The sequence below is a fragment of the Schistocerca gregaria genome, chromosome X (assembly GCF_023897955.1).
Source record: "Schistocerca gregaria isolate iqSchGreg1 chromosome X, iqSchGreg1.2, whole genome shotgun sequence".
NCBI lineage: Eukaryota > Metazoa > Arthropoda > Insecta > Orthoptera > Acrididae > Schistocerca > Schistocerca gregaria.
In genome coordinates, this window is record NC_064931.1 from 776242086 (window position 1) to 776265840 (window position 23755).

The 23755-nt window shown below is 43.1% G+C and overlaps 1 long non-coding RNA gene across 1 annotated transcript in view; it reads left to right on the forward strand.

Annotated features, from left to right (window-relative positions):
- The first annotated feature begins 2681 nt into the window (after positions 1-2681).
- Positions 2682-23755, forward strand: part of LOC126297799 (uncharacterized) — a 38783-nt gene continuing 17709 nt past the window's right edge. The window contains exons 1-2 of the long non-coding RNA XR_007552576.1: positions 2682-3234; positions 3341-3592. This is a non-coding gene — a long non-coding RNA (uncharacterized LOC126297799). The remainder of the gene's footprint in view (positions 3235-3340; positions 3593-23755) is intronic.

Here is a 23755-nt window from a genome sequence, read left to right on the forward strand (position 1 = left end):
CTGGTAGCATGCCGCGACAGCGTGGACGTGAACCGTATGTGCAGTTGACGGACTTTGAGCGAGGGCGTATAGTGGGCATGCGGGAGGCCGGGTGGACGTACCGCCGAATTGCTCAACACGTGGGGCGTGAGGTCTCCACAGTACATCAATGTTGTTGCCAGTGGTCAGCGGAAGGTGCACGTGCCCGTCGACCTGGGACCGGACCGCAGCTACGCACGGATGCACACCAAGACCATAGGATCCTACGCAGTGCCGTAGGGGACCGCACCGCCACTTCCCAGCAAATTAGGGACACTGTTGCTCCTGGGGTATCGGCGAGGACCATTCGCAACCGTCTCCATGAAGCTGGGCTACGGTCCGGCACACCGTTAGGCCGTCTTCCGCTCACGCCCCAACATCGTGCAGCCCGCCTCCAGTGGTGTCGCGACAGGCGTGAATGGAGGGACGAATGGAGACGTGTCGTCTTCAGCGATGAGAGTCGCTTCAGCGTTGGTGCCAATGATGGTCGTATGCGTGTTTGGCGCCGTGCAGGTGAGCGCCACAATCAGGACTGCATACGACCGAGGCACACAGGGCCAACACCCGGCATCATGGTGTGGGGAGCGATCTCCTACACTGGCCGTACACCTCTGGTGATCGTCGAGGGGACACTGAATAGTGCACGGTACATCCAAACCGTCATCGAACCCATCGTTCTACCATTCCTAGACCGGCAAGGGAACTTGCTGTTCCAACTGGACAATGCACGTCCGCATGTATCCCGTGCCACCCAACGTGCTCTAGAAGGTGTAACTCCACTACCCTGGCCAGCAAAATCTCCGGATCTGTCCCCCATTGACCATGTTTGGGACTGCATGAAGCGTCGTCTCACGCGGTCTGCACGTCCAGCACGAGCGCTGGTCCAACTGAGGCGCCAGGTGGAAATGGCATGGCAAGCCGTTCCACAGGACTACATCCAGCATCTCTACGATCGTCTCCATGGGAGAATAGCAGCCTGCATTGCTGTGAAAGGTGGATATACACTGTACTAGTGCCGACATTGTGCATGCTCTGTTGCCTGTGTCTATGTGCCTGTGGTTCTGTCAGTGTGATCATGTGATGTATCTGACCCCAGGAATGTGTCAATAAAGTTTCCCCTTCCTGGGACAATGAATTCACAGTGTTCTTATTTCAATTTCCAGGAGTGTACATTCTCATAACCATGAAAGACCAAAATAAGTTAGTAGTTTCAGTTTCCTGATTTTTTATTATTTCCACGCTATTAGCAATCAACCATTAATGTCTTAATGAAGCTACTTCTGCCTGTTTTACAGAGAATTCTGCTTCTATTTTTTTTTTTTTTTCCACTGAGGCAGTTAGTTTTCTGGGACGAATGACATTATACCATAATGCATAAAAAGCTGAATATCAATTGCTTCATAGTGCATCTGGACATAGAAATGTGCAATTACAGCGGAATGAAGCATTTTAGTATGGTTTATGAAATTCCGATGCTGCTGGAGTAGTCTCTGATGTCCAGTACCTTTTATGACACTGAAAGATCTGTTAATGCTATATACGTGTGAACATATGTAAACATTTACTTGAAGCTGACTGAGTAGGCTAATTTGGTCAGTAGTTTTGAACTAAATATTTTGTTTCAAATATGACAGCTGTAGCAGAATTTTACGTATCCGCCTTCTGTGAAAGTGTTTTTCGATCACAAGGCGCTTGTCTAGTAATTCCTCTAGGCCTGAAGTTATTTCTTAATTTGTGTTTACGTCTTAAATTTATAGAATGCCATTCTATGCTAAATTGTAGACTGGCAGCATACCATGTTTTATCGTTTTAACTCCCCAAATGGCTTTATTCCTAGAGTAGAATATAAACCATCAGTTGTACAGTTTCTTTGCCTCACAGACAACCTTGTTAATTTTTTACACATTTTGAAATAGTCGTGAAATTTGTTGTCCTTTATTCCGATGTACGCTACACAAGAAATTGTTTCAAACTTTTTTTTTTTGCAAGAAATTTGTATTCCATTGTACGAGCTTTTTGGAGTGCTGGGTAGATGTAAACCTGTTGGAAATGTTACATAACAATATTGCAGAGTACGAATTAGAAAAAAATAAAAATCTGTCAAAATCACCCCATAGCAAAATGTAATGGTACTTTGAGCTGTGGAGTCTAATTTTAAAATGATATTTTGCCAAGAACTGCTTCCTTATTTGCATCCTTTATCTGGGTAGGAAATAATGGCTCTGAGCACTATGGGACTTAACAGCTGTGGTCATCAGTCCCCTAGAACTTAGAACAACTTAAGCCTAACTAACCTAAGGACATCACACACATCCATGCCCGAGGCAGGATTCGAACCTGCGACAGTACAGTCACGCAGTTCCGGACTGAGCGCCTAGAACCGCAAAACCACGGCGGCCGGCATCTGGGTAGGATATGATACAACAATTACTATATGCAAAACTGTGTATGACCTCTCAACATGGCGAAGGGCTACACATGGTCACGTGATATCCCACCACGCCCGAAATTCCAACAGAAAAGCTACGATAAGCATGAGCAGAGCAAGCACCAAATAAGGGCTGCCTAAGTCATCGTAGATGCGCATGCGCGTATAGCCTGTTGTAGGGCGCAGTCTGGTAACTGCTCAAAAGAACAGTAAGTGCGGAGGGAGCGTGGTATTTTCGTGCTTTCTTCATTCGCAGTGGTTCCTTTCTGAGTGCGTGGTACTTTAGTTTTTTGCGTCTTTTTTCCTACTGATTGAGCCTACTGTGTTGCGTTTGAACTACGAAAATGAGTGCTTTTAAATGCGAAGTGTGTGGGCAAGAGTATAATTACAGAAAAAATCTCAGTCAACATGTTTACACAAAAACATCAACAGGAGCTTGCTGTTGCCACTGAAGCGCCTATAGCTTCTTATCAGTGCTACGTGTGAGACAAAAATTTTTCTCTTAAAAGTAATTTGTATCACCACCAACGAAATATTTATGCTTTTGCAGGAAGTGTACATCGTGCCCATTTGAAAGCAGTTCAAAACGGGGTTGGATAGATCATTTACAAACTGCTCATGAAATTCAAGTTAATTCCGAAGATTTGCAATTCTCAAATGAAGATGAGTTTTTACAGTGGAATGAAGACACTGAACGCAGACACATTCAAAGTTTATTAAAACGCATGGATCTTCTAGCTATACACATTATTATGGTTGCCGTCGGTCAGATATCTTTATCTCCAAAGGTAAAGGCACAAGACATCTTAAATGATGATTCCATATTGGTACTAATATGATTCGAGCGTGAAAAATCTATTTCTGTTTCTGCTAAGCACTTTTTTTTTCTTCCAGCCACAGCGTCGCGTATCAAAACAGACACTGGCTGTCCATGTCGGGGAGCGACTGCTGTGGAGTTGAACCTCGTATTATCTACACGTTTATCACTGTCTAAGTCACTGCTGTAAAAGTAGGACATGCAGTGAAAGCCTAGCGTTCCTATGGCCGACAGAGCTTCAGTTGGCCGCCGCTCTTGCCACACGGTGATTATGGAAACTCCAGTGCAACTCGCCTTGGCACTCCTAATCATAGGAGGAATGATAAGAGGTAAGCCAGTTCCGTCAGTCTGGAGAATAGCGGGTGAAATTATGTGCATTTATTTTTATTCCAAATGTAATGTTCCTCCGCTTGTTTTAAGAGATAAGTCTCAACCAATGTTTTGCTCTTGTCGGCTATTAAAATACGTTTGGCTGTGTGAACTCCTCTGCTGTTTATTTATTTTATTTTACTTGTTTTTTGGCGAATTCGTAAAGCTGTACAGACATGCTCTTTTAAAAATATGCTTGTTGTATAATTTGAAAACAGATGATACTTTTTCGAATTTTGCCAACTACATCTGCATCTACATACATACTCCGCAATCCACCATACGGTGCATGGCGGAGGGTACCTCGTACCACAACTAGCATCTTCTCTCCCTGTTCCACTCCCAAACAGAACGAGGGATAAAAGGCTGCCTATATGCCTCTGTACGAGCCCTAATCTCTCTTATCTTATCTTTGTGGTCTTTCGGCGAAATGTAAGTTGGCGGCAGTAAAATTGTACTGCAGTCAGCCTCAAATGCTGGTTCTCTAAATTTCCTCAGTAGCGATTCACGAAAAGAGCGCCTCCTGTCCACTAGAGACTACCACCCGAGTTCCTGAAGCATTTCCGTAACACTCGCGTGATGATCAAACCTACCAGTAATAATTCTAGCAACCCGTCTCTGAATTGCTTCTATGTCCTCCCTCAATCCGACCTGATAAGGATCCCAAACGCTCGAGCAGTACTCAAGAATAGGTGGTATTAGTGTTTTATAAGCGGTCTCCTTTACAGATGAACCACATCTTCCCAAAATTCTATCAATGAACCGAAGACGACTATTAGCCTTCCCCACAACTGCCATTACATGCTTGTCCCACTTCATATCGCTCTGCAATGTTACGCCCAAATATTTAATCGACGTGACTGTGTCAAGCGCTACACTACTAATGGGGTTTCAAATACTACAGGATTCTTTTTCCTATTCATCTGCATTAATTTACATTTATCTATATTTAGAGTTAGTTGCCATTCTGTCCACCATTATCATAAACTAGAAGTAAATTTCGACTTTAATGTTCCATCTACGATGGTACCACCAGGAATCATTCTTGACTGTTCACCGGACGGTGAGACAATTTGTGTTCAATCTGACTCTATGGGAGCCAGTCACACTCCACCATAGCTCGTCCCTGAAGTAAACTCCCGTGCAGCTCCTTGGAGCCATCTGAAAAGTTTACTTCTACACCATCCCGTCACGTTAATGTGACCACCGCCTATGTTCGACGTTAACGTGCAACAACCACTCACATACGGCAGGTGGCAGCACTAGCAGTGGAGGGTGCATAAAACGTGTCGGGGGACGCGGAAAACAATGCAGTCGTCGCTGTAATGCGGAAACGGAGCGATTTATCTGACATCCCTAAGGGCGCGATCATTGCCTTTCGGACCAAAGGTGGAAGCATTTCCGAAACAGCTAAGTTGGTAAACTGTTCGTGTGACCCCGTAGTTAAAGTATGCGACGCATGGCAGTATGGCGCTTTCAAAAACCGGCCCCAAGGCAACTGTGATGCACACGGGCCATAGATGACAGCGGTGAACAACGGTTGCGGAGATGTGTACTGGCGAACTGACTTTACAGATGAACCAAGGGGCTAATAACAGTGTCTCCTGAACGATAGTCCAGCGAACCTTGATCTGTAGGCCTATGGGGCTCCGTAGCAGGCGCCTAATTCATGAACTCATGCTGACTGCTGTCCATTGACGACGAAGATTGGGATTTGCACGCCAATAGCACAACTGGACGTCCACCGAGTGGCGACAGGTGGTCTCTTCTGATGAATCACGTTTTAGGTTCTATCGGACAGTTGACGTCTGAAAGCAAACACCCTACAAACAGGAGGGAGCCTTATGGTCTGGGAAATGTTTTCATGGCATTTTCTGGGTTATCTCGTCATCCTGGAAGGCGCAAAGGATCAACTCAAGTATGCATCTATACTTTAGGACCATGTCCACTCCTACATGCAGTTTTCTGTTCCTCGACACGATGCCGTCTACCAGCAGTGTACTTGCAAGGTTCGAAGAGCATCAGGATGAGTTTACCGTACTCCCCTGGCCACCAAACTCCCCAGATGATCTGTGGGACCACGTCGATCGGGCTGTTCGCGCCATGGATCATCAACCGTGAAAATTAATGCAGCTTGCCAAGGCATTGGGTGATAATGATTATGTTTGGTTTGTGGGGCGCTCAACTGCACGGTCATCAGAGCCCGTACAGATTCCCAACCTGTACACAATCCAATCTAGCCACTTATACGAATGATGATGGAATGATGAGGACAGCACAAACACCCAATCCCCGGGCAGAGACCAAGACACTGGAGTCGACGTGGCTCCACATTTCTGTCGGTACCTTGCCGAACTTAACTGAATCTCTTCCTGCACGTCTCGCGTTGCAAAACGTGGGCATTCAGGCTTTTGACAGGTCAAATTAATATGACTGGATGGTGTTACGAGAATGGATGTTCATAGCTAAATGGTAATTCGCGACACGAGGCGATTTTGAATTTAGTGTTTATTTACTGAAATTCAAGATTAAATCACAGTGCATATCCAGTGGCGCACTGACTGGAGGAGATAGGGGAGCCGGCCGGAGTGGCCGATCGGTTCTAGGCGCTACAGTCTGGAACCGAGCGACCGCTACGGTCGCAGGTTGGAACCTGGCCTCGGGCATGGATGTGTGTGATGTCCTTAGGTTAGTTACGTTTAATTAGTTCTAAGTTCTAGGCAACTGATGACCTCAGAAGTTAAGTCGCATAGTGGTCAGAGCCATTTGAACCATTTGAGATAGGGAAAGGTCGGATAGTATTGGACACGCAATCATTTTCGAAATTATAATATTCTCTGAAGATTTTATTGGAACATTTTCACACGAAATAAAACTATGATACGTTATTTAATAGAATTATGAAACTCTCTTTTATAAGAATAAAAGTTCGTTGATTTTTTTAAATATTTTTCCACCCTTTGGATTTTTTTCTCTTTTAATTTTTGGAGGGTTGCATCGAACATGAAACTGTGATGAGTAGAAAAGCCGTTTTTAATGCAAAGATTTTTAATTGGTTCGTAAACGGTTAGAAACTTGAGCTTGTTCATAAGTTCACGAATCTTGCTAACGAATCTTTAAGTTTGTTCCTTGCTGAAAGCGTCTGCTCGCTGCAAACCCGTGGATTCAGCTGTCATCACAGTTAAATGTCCGCATCTTTTCATAAAATCACAGGCAACCTTTTTCTCACTTTCACTTTTGCCTTGCTGAACCGATGCTTTATCTTCAGTTTGTCTTAATACTTGTGCACTATATTTAAGAACTCATCTTTACACAAAGTATAAGCTGTCTATCTGAATTTTTAATAAGATACTACAGTACTGCTTCCTGTTCATCTCTGAATGTTCTCGTAAAACTTATATTTCACTTCTTTGTTTTCCCGTAAAGCTCTAAGTCTATCACCTGTTGTACTTCTTGCAACTTAATATTTCGCAATCCCTTCCCTAATTGTCTTTCAAGAAGTCTGATTTTTTCTAAGGCTTCCTTCGTATTACTTTCACCACATTTATGCCCTGACTAATCCTTCTTTGGCTTTTAAACAAAAAAAGTTTTTATACTATTTGTTTTGTCCGGTACAACACAAAATTAATCTACAATCCGAATGAACCACTGTGATAATTTCATATCCCCACTGTTGTTATTTGGGGTACACACAGCCATAGCCTGCTGTACAGAGAATAAAACCAGTTATATCTAAAGATTCAATGAAAAATGTAATGTTACTATGATGCAAGGGACATCTAAAAAGCTTACACATTGTATATCCTTTCCTTTCCATAATGAACTACGAAAGAACACCAAAAGCAAACACCAGGATACGAGCTATAGGTAGCATGTTTAGCTGACGGCATCACATTCCCTGACAGTTTCTCATAAGAAACCGCAGTGAAAATTAGGCATTTTGGAGAGATCATTAATGCGATGTATGTTAGCTTTAGCCGGTCGCGGTGGCCAAGAGGTTCTAGGCGCTTCAGTCCGGAATTGCGCGACTGCTACGGTCGCAGTTTCGAATCCTGCCTCGGGCATGGATGTGTGTGATGTCCTTAAGTTAGTTAGATTTAAGTAGTTCTAAGTTCTAGGGGACTGAAGACCTCAGATGTTAAGTCCCATTGTACTCAGAGCTATTTGAACCATTCTTGAACCATATGTTAGCTTTTGCTGCATGTTGAATGTGTTCAAATCTGAATTTGCGACATTTAATGTTTTTTTGTAAGTGTTCAATCCGCGGTCTTTACGAATTTACGCAACGAAACAGTGATGTCCCGTGACGTCACTGGTTCTCTACTGTGACCGAGGGTTGCAAACCACGCAGGTAAGAATGAGGAGAGATTGCAGTATGGACCCCAACCACACCACACTTTGAAGCCAGAGGGACGCGGCTTGCCACCATGGTGCTCTGACCAAATCCCTGATACCGTGTTATAGTAGTGTCTATATTTACAGTCGCTCAGTGCGTCATATACGCAATTAATGTTCTCAGATTAGTTGTTTCAGATTTTTTGTTTAAAGTAAAATGCCATAAAAGCAATATCTCGTATTTTTTCTGTATAAAAGCAGTTTTAAATGCAAGATTACGAATAGCTATGCTAGTCTTCAGCGTAAACGACACAATTTTCTTAATTTATTAATAAATGTGGAGCAGTACCACAAACGTGGGTTCTTTTTTTAAACGTACTTCCAATGGCCTAATATAACAATTTTACAGAGTGGTGCATAGCCAGATTTACGAGTGCAGTGACCTTTAATAATGATTTCTAAATAAAGTACACACATCAAAAAAAGTTTTGCATCACCCCAGTTACCAGAACCCCTGAAGACAGACGTTGAGTGTGGATATTGTATCACAGACACAGTCCCTTTGACTGTTCAGTGATGTCACTAAACCCGCCCAAAGATGTAAACAACGATTAGACGGAGGGGTGCGATAGCCTATTAGTTCCAGTCATTCCACCAGGAAGGAGGTACACGGCTCGTGTTGTATGTAGTTCAACCATACCTAGACTGTCAATACCGCGGTTCGATCGCGTCTGCATTGTTTTTTTTGTGCCAAGAAGGGCTCTTAACAAGGGAAGTGTCCAGGCGTCTCGGAGTGAACCAAAGCGATGTTGTTCGGACATGGAGGAGATACAGAGAGACAGGAACTGTCGATGACATGCCTCGCTCAGGCCGCCCAAAGGCTACTACTGCAGTGGATGATCGCTACCTACGGATTATGGCTCGGAGGAGCCCTGATAGCAAGGCCAACATGTTGAATAATGCTTTTCGTACAGCCACAGGTTGTCGTGTTACGACTCAAACTGTGCGCAACAGGCTGCATGAAGCGAAACTTCACTCCGGACGTCCATGGCGAGGTCCATCTTTGCAAACCACGACACCACGCAGCGCTGTGCAGATGGGCCCAACAACATGCCGAATAGACCGCTCAGGATCGGCATCTCGTTCTCTTCACCAATGAGTGTCGCATATCCCTTCAACCAGACAATCGTCGGAGACGAGTTTGGTGGCATCCCGGTCAAGCTGGCCGCCTTAGACACACTGTCCAGCGAGTGCAGAAAGGTGGAGGTTCCCTGCTGTTTTGGGGTGACATTATGTGTCGCTGACGTACGCCGCTGGTGGTCATGGAAGGCGCCGTAACGGCTGTAAAATATGTGAATTCCATCCTCCGACCGATAGTGCAACCATATCGGCAGCATACTGGTGAGGCATTCGTCTTCATGGACGACAATTCGCGCCACCATCGTGCACATCTTATGAATGACTTCCTTCAGAATAACGACATCGCTCGACTAGAGAGGCTAACATGTTCTCCAGACATGAACCTTGAGGGCTGTTTATGGATGACGTGACCCACCAACCACTCTGAGGGATCTACGCCGAATCGCCGTTGAGAAGTGGGACAATCTGGATCAACAGTGCCTTGATGAACTTGTGGATAGTATGCCACGACGAATACAGGCATGCATCAATGCAAGAGGACGTGCAACTGGGTATTAGAGGTACTGGTGTGTACAGCAATCTGGACCACCACCTCTGAAGGTCTCGCTGTATGGTGGTTCAACATGCAATGTATGGTTTTCATGAGCAATTAAAACGCCAGAAACGATGTTTATGATGATCTCTATTCCAACTTTCTGTACAGGTTTCTGAACTCTCGGAACCGATGGGATGGAAAACTTTTTTTTAATGTGTGTATTACAGCGCACGCACAGTGTAGGCCTACCTACAACATCTATTACTCATTGGCAGGGAAAAAACACACATAAATAAAGAATTCTGAGAACATGACGTATTCCATTTCGACGCTCGCCATTTCTTTCTACTCGTGGCATACTCCCTGAGAGCATCCCGACCTTCATCTTTTGGAAATCCGAAACCATGCGAAAGAAAAATACGCTACAGTGAAAGTAAAGAAGTAGCACAAATTTGTTCGCAGTAAAAGGCAAAATAACATGTTAATGAGACAATTTACACATGAAATAGTATTCCTTTAGATTTCGCTTACCAATCGGAAACATTCGTGCACCCAAAAACTACGCAAGTCAGCGTTATAGTTCAAAATCCTTCCATAAACTACATACAATCCTATGCACGCAAGCATGGGACAGCGGTATTTTGGTCTGATCATGACGGCTTCACAGTTGTGACATCTGGACCTCTTTCGATGCAAACCGAGCAGACTCCATGTTGATTTAACATTTGCGAAGCTAACATGTATTTGTTGGTTTTCGCATTTATACTTCAGTATTACGACAATATGTCGTGTAAGTGATACACAACATTATAGATCCCTCAAAAATGCGTCATTTTTCGTATGGTTTGCTATGGTGAAGTGTCGGGTAATGTGACGTCGGTGTCTAAATTTACTGCCGTTTATTATTCTGTGATTTCACTGATTTTTTTCCTTGATTTATGGACGTATGCTATAGTTTTTTGTAGTTTTTTTGGAAAGAAAACTCACAAGAGCTCAGGTGCAATACACTCGCGAAAAGAAACGTACTAATAACACACTTTTATCATGCCAAGGAACTTCTTATCAGCGAAGTAACACAACGTGGTTTGCTGGCTTACTTCCCCTTATCATTCGTGAACCTCTCGCTGGGTAGTGCCATTTATATTCCTGTATTCGGGTGCATTCTAGTGATACATTTACGAACGTGGCGTACCTTTAGTTCAGCGGATAGAACTGCCAATGCCGGAAACAAATCATTACTTTCAATACTACCAAAATATTAATATTATACCTCTGTGTCGGCAGCTCGTAGTGTAGAAGTTAGCTTCACTCCCTGTAGATTGTGAGGCACGGTGTTCGATTCTCGGCCGGGTGGAAGAATTTCTATGCTCGGGACTGGGTGTTTGTGTTGTCTTCATCATTTCATCTTTCCCACCAAATACCGTTATGCAATTGTTAATACTGACCCTCGATTAAAGACGCGTCAAAGTATTATAGAGACCACTACACAGAGACAAGGATCCAATAGTGAAGGTTCACTCGCATTGTTGCTTCCTTTTCATTGTATACAGTAGAGCGTGAACTTAAGCGCATATTGGTGGAATACCTGTGGCTGAACGAACAGTCGTCGGGGAAAGGGGGGGGGGGGGGGGGGGGATAAGTAAGAGCTGCAATCAGTAGACGCTACGCGCCCAAACCTCTGCTACCCGTAGCTGACTGTCATTTAGCGGCGTAGCCTTAAGACTAGCCACTACCTGTTCGAAGAATGTCACCCATTATCGTCAATTCCAGAAACGTTGATTTCGATATTTAAATCTGTATGGGAAATATTTGAAACGTGTCCTTAAGAATTTAAATTCTGTAATCTATTATTGTGAAATATACTTCGATACACTGCCAAAAAAATGGAACATCCACAAGGACAAAGTCATTTTATTGACAAGTGATGTGACAGGTAGTCCATCATTCTAGGTGTATATGATAAAAATGCAGATCAAACGAAACACATACGTCACAGTTGCATCAATATACAGTGTATCCCCCCTCTGGTGCAACTTAGGTGTGTATTCTCATATGCACTCGATCATAAAAGTGCTGTATGGCATTCTGTGATAGATTGTCCCAAGCATCTAGCACTTTTTTTTCAATTCAGCAGTGGTTCTTACAAGGTCTGGAGAATGAGTAAGTCCCTTCTTCACCATGTACCATATGTGTTCAATTGACGAGAGATCTGGTGCTCTGCTGACCAAGGCAGCTGTTGTACATCATGATGAGTATGTTGCGTGGCAGCAGCCATATGTGGACGTGCATTGTCCTGCTGAAAAAAGCACATCACACTCCCGTCGAAGAATTGGCAGCAACATGGTGATAACAACCTATCATTGTAGTGAGCACTGGCTACTTTACCATGCAGAAACACCAAATGTGAGTGTTAGTTGTAACTGATGGCCTCCCACATCACAAAGCCTGGAATAGAACAGTGGCCGAATGTACTCGAGAACAAGCCGCTCACCAGTTCTATGCTGTATACACATATGTCCATCTCCCTCATCCAGGCAGAACCTAATCTCATGACTGAACATGGCAGAGCACCATGCCACCCTCCCGTCGACTCTTTCACCAGAATAGCCATGCTTGGCAGTGTCATGGTGTCAATGGCTGCCTGGGGCCATATTCTGTATCTTTCTGCCATTTTGCTGGTAGGTTCGGTACGCGAGCGCACCGAACGGCCTAGCTTATGCCGCGTGGGGTAGCCTGGCGCTCTAGGGCATCTTGTCACTGTTCGCGCGGCTTCCACCCGTCAGCGGTTCGAGTCCTCCTTCGATTGGAACGGCTCTTGATGGGGAGCCTGCTATTCATGTAAGAAAGAAGACTGACGCAAAAGAAATTTGCGATACCCTTATGTCAGTATATGAACAATCTTCATTGCAGCGGCTATATACGTTGTTCAATTGTTTCTGTGTACGTCAAAAGATGACGTCACTCTATAACAAAACACACGTCGCTAGTTACGAAAATTTTCCATGACTTGTGTAGTGAACTGAACAAAATTAATCCAAATGCAACTTTGTTCCTGTCGCTGCTCCACAATCGTATTTTCAAAACATTAGGACCCGAATAACAGTTTCACAGGTCGACCTGGTATCGTATTCCTGAACCTGAGCAGACGACACAATTTCTAATTCAGAATTTGCATTCGATTGAGAATTCGCTAGGTACACAGGCAGCTGCTGGTGCTTTCTACGCAAAATCAAAATCGAATGAGCAACATCAAAAACAGAAGAAATTTGCAACAGAGGGGAGTAAGTCAAAGAAGAAAGAAAGTCATACTTGTTTGTATTGCAAGAAAGCTGGATATATTATCGCAAACTGGCGAAAGCGCATGGTCGCAGAAGAAGCAAAAGCGACAGCTAACAACAACAGTAATTCGAGATCCAGTTTAACAGTGAGCAACAAACCAGATACATTTCTAGCCACTAGCTTGTTGTGTCATGTTCATTTTGATAGTGCAGATTCTTGGATTTTCGACTCTGAACGACACGTCACATTTCACAAAATAAACGGCATTTCGCTACACTCGAAAAGTTTCCGATTCCACAATGTGTGCAGACAGCTGACAAAGAAGTTATTTTTGCACATGGGATTGGCAGTATTCATATTGAAATATTCAAAAACAAAAGGTGGACACCTGCTTTGCTTGAAAATGTCTGGTATGTACCTGATGTCAGACACCATCTTTTCTCTGTCCGTCAAGCTACACAACGTGGATATAATGTGACTTATGATAACAAAGGTGTTATCATTCGGCGACGTAGTGAAATAGTCGCAACAGGAAGACTAGTCGGTGCAGTATACAGTATTAACATGCGAATTTGTACTCCGGATTCACAAGTAGTGATTAACTTAACAACTTAAGAAGAACAACTACAACGTTGGCATGAGAGGCTCGGTCATCAAGATAAACGTCATGTACGAGATGTGCTCAAGTGTTTCGGTATATCAATTAAGTGGCGTGATACGACATCGTTTTGTGATATGTGTTCTTCGCGAATTCTACCGTAAACCATTTAGTCATCACAGAGATCGTCCACAAACTGTCGGTGAGTTGATCAATGCAGACGTTAATGGACCCTTGGTCTATTAACCCCATAAATGGTTTTCGTTACTATGTGATTTTCAAAGATGATTTTTCTCGTTTCATTTGGATATATCTCATGCGAAATAAATCTGAAGTGGATAACAATTTGAAAACATTTTTGAAAGAGTGTGATGCTATTGGTCATAAGGTATACTTCGGTCTGACGGTGGAGAGTTTAATTGAAACATGGTAGCTGCTGTTCTACGAGGCCGTGGTATTGAGAATCGTCTTACGTGTTCAGACACTCCTGAGCAAAATGGTGTTGTTGAACAAGCAAATCGACATATAGTTGAATTAGCTCGCTCATGTCAACGTCTACCAAGTTACCTAAATCATATTGGGCTCATGCATGTGACACAGCCGTTTTTCTACTCAATCATACTGGGAAGTCAACTGCTGAAGGTAAAACACCCTTCGAATTGTGGACTGGCAAAGTGTTTAACAGTTGTAACTATCTACGAATTTTTGGATCAAAATGCTATGCTTATTTGCCAAAGAAATCTCGTTCTAAGTTCGACGAAAAGGCTATACCTAGTCATTTTATTGGCCAATTGAATGACAAAAATGCTTACAAAGTGTGGATTCCACCAAAACATCGTGTGCCGAAATCACGTAATGTTGATTTTCAACCAGAAAAGCTATGTACAACTGGAAATTCGATTTAATTGGAATTTAATTCCGTACCTGAAAAAACAGGAGAGAAAAGTGTATCTACTGTTGATCAGATTGAAACTAATGACCAAGAATATTTGAATGAGTTACCAAATCGACGTCCAGTTCATGAAATACGTCCCCCAGTAAAATGTAGTGACTACAAATTAGGATACCAGCCTCACCACTCTCAAGGAGCAAATGCATTAGTTTGCCTGAAAAAAGCGATCCATGAAGAGCTTGTATCAACAAACTTCAACGAAGCTATGGACAGTAGTAATTCCAATGAATGGTTTAATGCGAAGAAAGAAGAAATGGGGGCATTTGTAGAAAATGATACCTGGGACTTGGTAGAGCTGCCTAAAGGAAATGGTAGAGTTGCCTAAAGGAAAACGTGTTATTGATATTTGATGGGTGATTCGTATTAAATATAAATCTAATGGATCGATTGATCGGTACCGTGCTCGGTAGGTTGTGCGCGGTATGTTTCAACGTGCCGGAACTGATTATGATGAAACGTTTTGGTCCAGTTGCTCATTATGACGCTGTTCGTGCTGTAATAGCTATTGCAGCTGAAGAAAATTTGAAAGTTGCTCAGTTCGATGATAGAAATTTATTTTTATATGGTGACATGGATACAGAAATACTAGATGGCTCAACCAGAAGGCTTCGATGACGGGTCAGGTCGTCTTTGTCGACTCAAGAAATCATTGTATGGACTTACGCAATTACCTCGTTGCTGGAATAATAAGTTTAATTCATTCACGAGAAAAAATGGCTTTATTGGTTCAACAGCATATCCGTGCATTTACATTCGACAATGCAAAACAGAAAAAATACTGATTGCTATTTATGACGATGATGGACTTATCGCAAGAACAAATGAAAGCGCTGTGAATTCATTTTTAGATATGTTAATGTCTGAATTCAAAATAACAGTGAGATCCTTAGCTCACTTGTAGGTACGCAAATAGAGCAACGAGAGTTTGGCTTGTTTATTTCACAGCGAGCATACACAGAGAAGATTCTACATCGTTTTAACATGGCTGATTCAAAACCAATAAAAACTACATGTGATAATGAAGAATTAGACAACAAATATAGCAATACTCTTGACAACAACGTTCCTTATTGTTCGGCTGTGGAATCATTAATGTACCTGGCATGCTCTACTCGTCCAGATCTCGCTTATGCGGTTTCAAAAGTAGCTCGATCTATGGATAAACCCACTCCTCCTGATTGGAATGCTGTAAAATGTATGTTCAGATATCTCCGTGGTACTTCAGACTAAGGTCTCTTCTATACTTTATCTGCCGCGCGGGGTAGCCGAGCGGTCTGGGCGCCTTGCCACGGTTCGCGCGGCTACAGCCGTCGGAGGTACGAGTCCTCCCTCAGGCATGGGTGTGTGTGCTGTCCTTAACGTAAGTTATTTTAAGTTAGATCAAGTAGTGTGTACGCCTAGGCACCGATGACCTTAGCAGTTTGGTCCCATAGGAACTTACCACAAATTAAATACTTCATCTGGCGGGAAACTTTGTGCCTATGCTGATGCTGACTTTGCTGGCAACACTAAAACAAGACGATCAACAAGTTGTTTTGTTTCAATGATTGGTAATACTGCTGTATCGTGGACATCTCAACTGCAGAAACCAGTTGCACTATCCACCACTGAAGCGGAGTTCGCTGTTGCAAGTGAAGGAGCCAAGGAGTTAGTGTGGCTCAACAGACTGCTGTTGGAGATCAGTGGAAAAAGAAACACGCCCGTATTGTTCACTGACAATGAAAGTGCCATTAAATTAGTGAAAAACGCAGAGTTCCACTAACGCTATAAGCACGTCGAAGTACGGTATTATTTTCTGCGTGAACTCTATCAAAATGGAGATATCAATGTAGAATATGTGTGTTCAGAAAATCATGACATGTTTACAAAGCCTTTCAAATCAAACAACTTTAAAACAAAGTGTACCAAAATAGGACTTCGTAACTAATGTGTTTTTACCTTTTTTTATTATTCATAAGGCGTTCAGTGGACCACAGTTTGATTTGGGGGAAGTGTTAAAGTAAATAAATCAACACTCTGTTTCCTCTCCTCTCCTACCTGGTGCTTGGTCCTGTGTTGTGAATTTCCTTGCTCCTAAGAGTTTCTTTTGTTTTCCATGTTTTACTCTTTGAAGTTTTTCTTGTTGCCGTGAGTCATCTTTTAGATATTAAAGGACGAAGATCACTATTCCTAAAAGTGTTGAGTTCTTGCTATAAAATTACACTACTGGCCATTAAAATTGCTACACGAAGAAGAAATGCAGATGATTAACGGGTATTCATTGGACAAATATATTATACTAGAACTGACATGTGATTACATTTTCATGCAATCTGGGTGCATAGATCCTGAGAAATCTGTATCCAGAACAACCACCTCTGGCCGTAATAACGGCCTTGATACACCTGGGCATTGAGTCAAACAGAGCTTGGCGTGTACAGGTACAGCTGCCCACGCAGCTTGAACACGATACCATAGTTCATAAAGAGTAGTGACTGGCGTAGTGTGAGGTGCCAGTTGCTCGGCCACCATTGAACAGACGTTTTCAATTGGTGAGAGATCTGTAGAAAGTGCTGGCCAGGGCAGCAGTTGAACATTTTCTGTATCCAGAAAGGACTGTACAGGACCTGCAACATGCGGTCGTGCATTATCCTGCTGAAATGTAGGGTTTCGCAGGTACTGAATGAAGGGTAGAGCCACGGGTCGTAACACACCTGAAATGTTACGTCTACTGATCAAAGTGCCGTCAGTGCGAACAAGAGGTGACCGAGACGTGTAACCAGTGGCACCCGATACCATCACGCCGGGTGATACGCCAGTATAGCGATGACGAATACTCGCTTCCAATGTGCGTTCACTGTGATGTCGCCAGACACGGATGCGACCATCGTGATGCTGTAAACAGAACCTGGATTCATCCGAAAAAATGACGTTTGGTCATTCATGCACCCAGATTCGTCGTTGAGTACACCATCGCATGCGCTGCTGTCTGTGATGCAGCCATGGTCTCCGAGCTGATATTCCATGCTGCTGCAAACGTCGTCGAATTGTTCGTGCACATGATTGTTGTCTTGCAAACGTCCCCGTCTGTTGACTTTCGGATCGCAGCAATGTCGCGATACGATAAACCGCAATCGCGATAGGCTACAATCAGACCTTTATCAAAGTCGAAAACGTGATGGTACGCATTTCTCCTCCTTTCACGAAGCATCATAACAACATTTCACCAGGCAACGGCGGTCAACTGCTGGTTGCGTACGACAAATCGGTTGGAAACTTTCCTCATGTCAGCACGTTGTAGGTGTCACCACCGGCGCCAACCTTGTGTGAATGCTATGAAAAGCTAATTATTTGCATATCACAACATCTTCTTCCTGTCGGTTAAATTTCGCGTCTGTAGCACGTCATCTTCGTGGTGTAGCAATTTTAATGGCCAGTAGAGTATTTTTGTGGCTAATTTTCACGAGCATAGTGCATCAACATAACTTCTTTGGAGCGTGTGCACAAGTGCCCACCATCCAGATGTGCGCACATTCCACTTCTAACGCGCCCATGCTTGCCTGTTAGCCAGGCAGACAAATGCCGCATGTTATCTGCCGAACAGGCAGACTGCTTTACTCCCATCCAAATAAAGCTACGCCCAACCCTAGCAGGCTAAAGGACTGTTGTTTGTCTGCTGATTTTCCCGTGGTGCTTCACTATGTAGCAGTTTATCCTATATGCTTTCATTGTAGGCTTTTTACCTGAATATAGCAAGACGAGGCCCAATATCATATATATCATTTAGGGTCATTGTAGCCCAGAAAATTATTGATTTTATTTGTCCTTTTTTTTCCTTTTAGGCGTATTTCAGGCTTACTTCTTTATTTCTGTATGAACGATTTTATATGCGACTTTAGCCTCTATCGTGTAGTACTGGTTGTTCTTATTTGAGCTATCGTCAGGTCACCTCTAATACATGTTTTCCATAGTAGGCAGAACTGTCTCTGATAGTCAAGATCCTTTACACTTAAAAAGCTGGAGATGCCAACTAACATAAGATTTTGGAAGTCTAGTTTCTGTAATCTTAGAGTATTTCATCCATGTTATGCTAATTTTAATTACCTTTTCCTGGATGTGTAATACTGGATCACTGAATTCATTCTAAGTGGCCAAAATAGTACATTCTAAATTCCCCAAATGAATTATAGCAAACACCAAGTTCGTTTTGCGTATTATTTTAATTCAGAAAGTACATGTCTGAAAGAAGAAGCTTTTCTTTCATAGTAAGCTTCCTTTAGACTACGTTGTGTACCACAAGAACATGGTTTTCAATATTCACTGAGCCATATTTTCTTTCCTATTTGAATCAATATTTGTCCTAAATTTAGAAAGCTAACATACTGGTAAGTGGTCTCAAGTCCTTAGCCCAAATTTACAAACACTTGCCAGCCACTACAATCTTTGCCTTCTTTCAAAATATTTATGGAGTGAGGAAACTGCTGATCAAATTTACAAACGTGTCGTAACCTGATGAGAACAGCATACAGTGCACTCACTTTCAGAAACCTGACACATGTCAGAAAAAGCATCCAGTGTGTGATATACTTACATGTACTGATTTTATGGAATTGTCTGTGGACATCTTATAGAGACCACCAACTAGAAGACTTCAGAAGACGTCTCTGCTATAAATTTCTAGCATGTTATTAACATGTGATGTTCCAAAACACTGAGTAGGGTAACGGTATTTATATTGTGGTGGCTTCCTAAAATGTGAAATTTTCCGAATCCCACAGATGACTCTTCCCTACCAGTCATATCTAGCCCTTCAAGGCACTCGCACCATAGCGGAAACCTATCAACTGGAATGTCTCTCTGCAGAAAACCGCAGTCTGCCTACTGGTTTCTGTCTGGAATGCCTCCAGGTACAAGGAAGCATTCTTTGGTGTACACGAATGTTGAATGGCCGATGCAGCATCTGCACAAATGCCCCTCCTTTTGTTCTTTCGTTGTGAACTAGTGTTACTTTTTGTGAACCAGTGCTTCCATTTGAAAACTGTGCTTTCCTTTTGGACCAGCAGTTTCAATGAGAACCCTAGGACTGCCACATGATGGCTATTCAAGGGCAAATCGGGTGACTCAACCTTGTGCATGATTTGTGCAGTGCCATTGCTTTCCTAACAGGACCAGTTGCAATCTGGCGGTTTACGATTCAAGCGCCATTTCCCTTTAGTTTTCCCGAGATTCTCTGGAGAGTCGTCTTACAAGTTCTGGAGGCCATACATTTCATGGGCAGTGACACATGTAAATGCTCTGTACATTGTGGTGCCTTGTGATAGCACAGAGCACCAACGTAGTAGACCAATACAATCAATTATAATGCAGCTTTGTATCTTTCTTCTTGCACGACGCCACCTCGTCACAGTGTCCCCCTTTACTTTTATTCACCATTACCCATGATATCTTCTAGAGGCCAAATTTTAGTATTTACGCTATGCTTTCGAGCTCCATGTAAATCTTATTGAAGTCTCCTGCCAACGACCTTTAAACATGTGTTTGTTCCTGTGCCAGCACTGATAAACAGAACCTTTGCTGTGCAAATCACATCTAAATTGGGTTGTTGTTTTTGTGGTCTTCAGTCCTGAGACTGGTTTGATGCAACTCTCCATGCTAATCTATCCTGTGCCAGCTCCTTTATCTCCCAGTACCTACTGCAACCTACATCCTTCTGAATCTGCTTAGTGTATTCATCTTTTGGTCACCCTCTACGACTGTATTTCTTTCCCCCATTCCTGTCAATTTTTCCCTTATGCTCTCCCTGAAACTCTGTACAGCCTCTGGTTTAGTCAGTTTATCCAGGTCCCATTTCCTAAAATTCCTACCTTTTTGCAATTTCTTCAGTTTTAATCGACAGTTCATAACCAATAGATTGTGGTCAGAGTCCACATCTGCCCCTGGAAATGTCCTACAATTTAAAACCTGGTTCCTAAATCTCTGTCTTACCATGATATAATCTATCTGATATCTTTTAGTATCTCCAGGATTCTTCCATGTATACAACCTTCTTTTATGATTCTTGAACCAAGTGTTAGCTATGATTAAGTTATGCTCTGTGCAAAATTCTACCAGACGGCTTCCTCTTTCATTTCTTAGCCCCAATCCATATTCACCTGCTATGTTTCCTTCTCTCCCTTTTCTTACTGTCGAATTAAAGTCAACCATGACTATTAAATTTTCGTCTCTCTTCACTACCTGAATAATTTCTTTTATCTCATCATACATTTCTTCAATTTCTTCGTCATCTGCAGAGCTAGTTGGCATATAAACTTGTACTACTGTAGTAGGCATGGGCTTCGTGTCTATCTTGGCCACTATAATACGTTCACCATGCTGTTTGTAGTAGCTTACCCACACCCCTATTTTTTTATTCATTATTAAACAAACTCCTGCATTACCCCTATTTGATTTTGTATTTATAACCCTGTATTCACCTGACCAAAAGTCTTGTTCCTCCTGCCACCGAACTTCACTAATTCCCACTATATCTAACTTTAACCTATCCATTTCCCTTTCTAAATTTTCTAACCTCCTTCCCCATTAAGGGATCTGACATTCCACGCTCCGATCCGTAGAATTCCAGTTTTCTTTCTCATTATAACGACGTCCTCTTGAATAGTCCCTGCCGGAAGATCCGAATGGGGGACTATTTTACCTCTGGAATATTTTACCCAAGAGGACGCCATCATCATTTAACCATACAGTAAAGCTGCATGCCCTCGGGAAGAATTACGGCTGTAGTTTCCCCTTGCTTTCAGCCGTTCACGGTGCCACAACAACAAGGCCTTTCTGATTAGTGTTACAAGGCCAGATCAGTCAATCATCCAGACTGTTGCCCCTACAACTACTGAAAAGGCTGCTGCCCCTCTTCAGGAACCACACGCTTGTCTGGCCTCTCAACAGATACCCCTCCGTTGGGGTTGCACCTACGGTACGGCTATCTGTATCGTTGAGGCACGCAAGCCTCCCCACCAATGGCAAGGTCCATGGTTCATGGGGGGCTAAATTGGGTACAGATGTCATATTTCACTTTTTGTTTTTGTTAGATGAAGTGCAGGAGTACCTACCTTAACAAATAGTTTATGCTGCCGAAAATTGGCCCTTACTTTATCGTTGGTTCATTGGAATGTGCGTTCCACGTCGTGTTCCACTTTCTCCTTCTTTTCCTCTTAATTTCTCCCGCCTGATAGCTTTGATGTGTGTTCCGCAGTGAAATATTTTCGACACTAGCAGCGTTACCATACTTGTGACTCAGTCTTCAAGCACCCCCATCTACCGTCGTCGTTCCTCATAGGCAGCACACACTGTATCTTCCCCTTCAGGCTATCCTTCACGCACCTCTTTGTTACTCCGCAAGCTCTACACGTTGTTTGGTCATTGTTTCCACTCTGCATCTGCCCTCTCACAAGCGCCAAGACTACATTTCTTTCTCTCCCACTCGGCTGAATTCATTCTGCACTCATTGCCAAAATGCAGCATATGTTGGGTAGCTGTCCCACCAAGCTGGCCCATGAAATGTCGTCTACAGCAGAGAGTTTCTCGTCTGCTCAGATCACTGCACCTAGCCTATCTGAACCACTGGTTCAGGATTCTGGTTACAATCACTTTCTCAGACAGTTTAATATCTCTTTAGCAGTGTTATGCCTCAGGCACACATTCTGTTATCAACCCACCAGTCAAACAGAGCTTTTGCCCATCTCCCCACATTTCACATCCGTGCCCCATGCGTATTGTTTCCCTGTGGTGAGGCAATCTTCACTGGGTATGGAATCACAAGCAACACAACAAAGAGCGCACTTACAACTGCTAGGCTCTAGCCCACTGTTGTAGCAGAGGACCACAGCATCACCAGCCCTCTGCAGTGTGACAACTACCATGAATTAAAAGAGCACCTAATCATGTGATTGGCGTCATCTGAAACACAGTGCTCCTGGGCACTATTCTCTTCAGAGTAGTGTTCTGACATGAGGCCCACCCAGCTGTTGCAGCATCTCTGTGCCTTAGCTGTACTCCAGGAATTTGTGGGGCAAACTCCACGAATTTGCAGGGCAAACTTCTTTCCACAAGAGAAATTCTTGCTTACCTGTTGCAATCCATATGGCACTTGCTGCACAGAACCATGCAGACATCGATGGTACCACCATCATAGACGATTGAGGGTTTTTCCCCACTCTGGCCCTCTCCCACCACTGCAGCACGAAGTCCCCCAGCTGTCCTAAAGCACAACTGGCAGTGGTGCCTCCACAGCTTGTGCCTCATGATAAACATTCAGACCTTGCACAAATTATTTTTGAGTAACAAGATGGTAAAGATAAATTCTTCTCGGGTTGACAGCCGAGTCGATGCGTTGTTCTCCAGCAACGTTTCAGCAAGTTTCTTACTTGCCATCTTCAGGCCTGAAGATGGCAAGTAAGAAACTTGCTGAAACGTTGCTGGAGAACAACGCATCGACTCGGCTGTCAACCCGAGAAGAATTTATCTTCAAGATTCGCCGAGAAAGCCTGCATTCTCATATAAGATGGTAAACTTAACCGCTGCCCTTGCTCACTCATACCAGGTTGCTTCCACTCCCCGCAATTTGCCCCAGCCCAACACATCCCAAGGTTAAAATTTCTTCAACATTTCAACTGTGTAAATATTAATTTTAATTTTAATAATTAACAGCCTCAGTTGCACTGTTTGCCTAGAATTTACCTACGTTTCAGTCGGTATAACACAATATTCTTCAGAATAGCAGTAACTACCGTCTTTCCATAGTGGACATCGTCAAGCTAAAACTACAAATCCACAAGTGCTTGACAATTACGTCTTAAAAACTTCTGGACCTAGTAGTAATAATGACGATGTTGGCTTTATATTATTATTCTCACTCCTAAGCTCTTCTTAGGTCCTTAAATTTTCCTAGATAGGCCATACCTTGTAAGCACATGTCTTCCTCATATCATGACCAGTGAATACTTCATAAATGTTAAGACAGTCGATCTAATTACGTTATGCACAGGTTAACATATATGCCCTTTTCCTCAGCTATACCTTTTATTTCACTTTACTAGTAAATTCAAGGTCAGGAGTTAAGTTCACGTCTTGTCCCAACAAGTAACTGTCATACAGTTTATGCGCAGACGCAAGGTATTGTGTGTCCGCCTAGGCGGGCCTCAGTTCCAGTACAGCACTTGTGGCTACCGCATCGTGGTCGCGAAGTGTGGCCGAGGCAGTTCCAAATACGTTTTATAGTATGACGATAATTTATGGATTTGTAGTTTTAG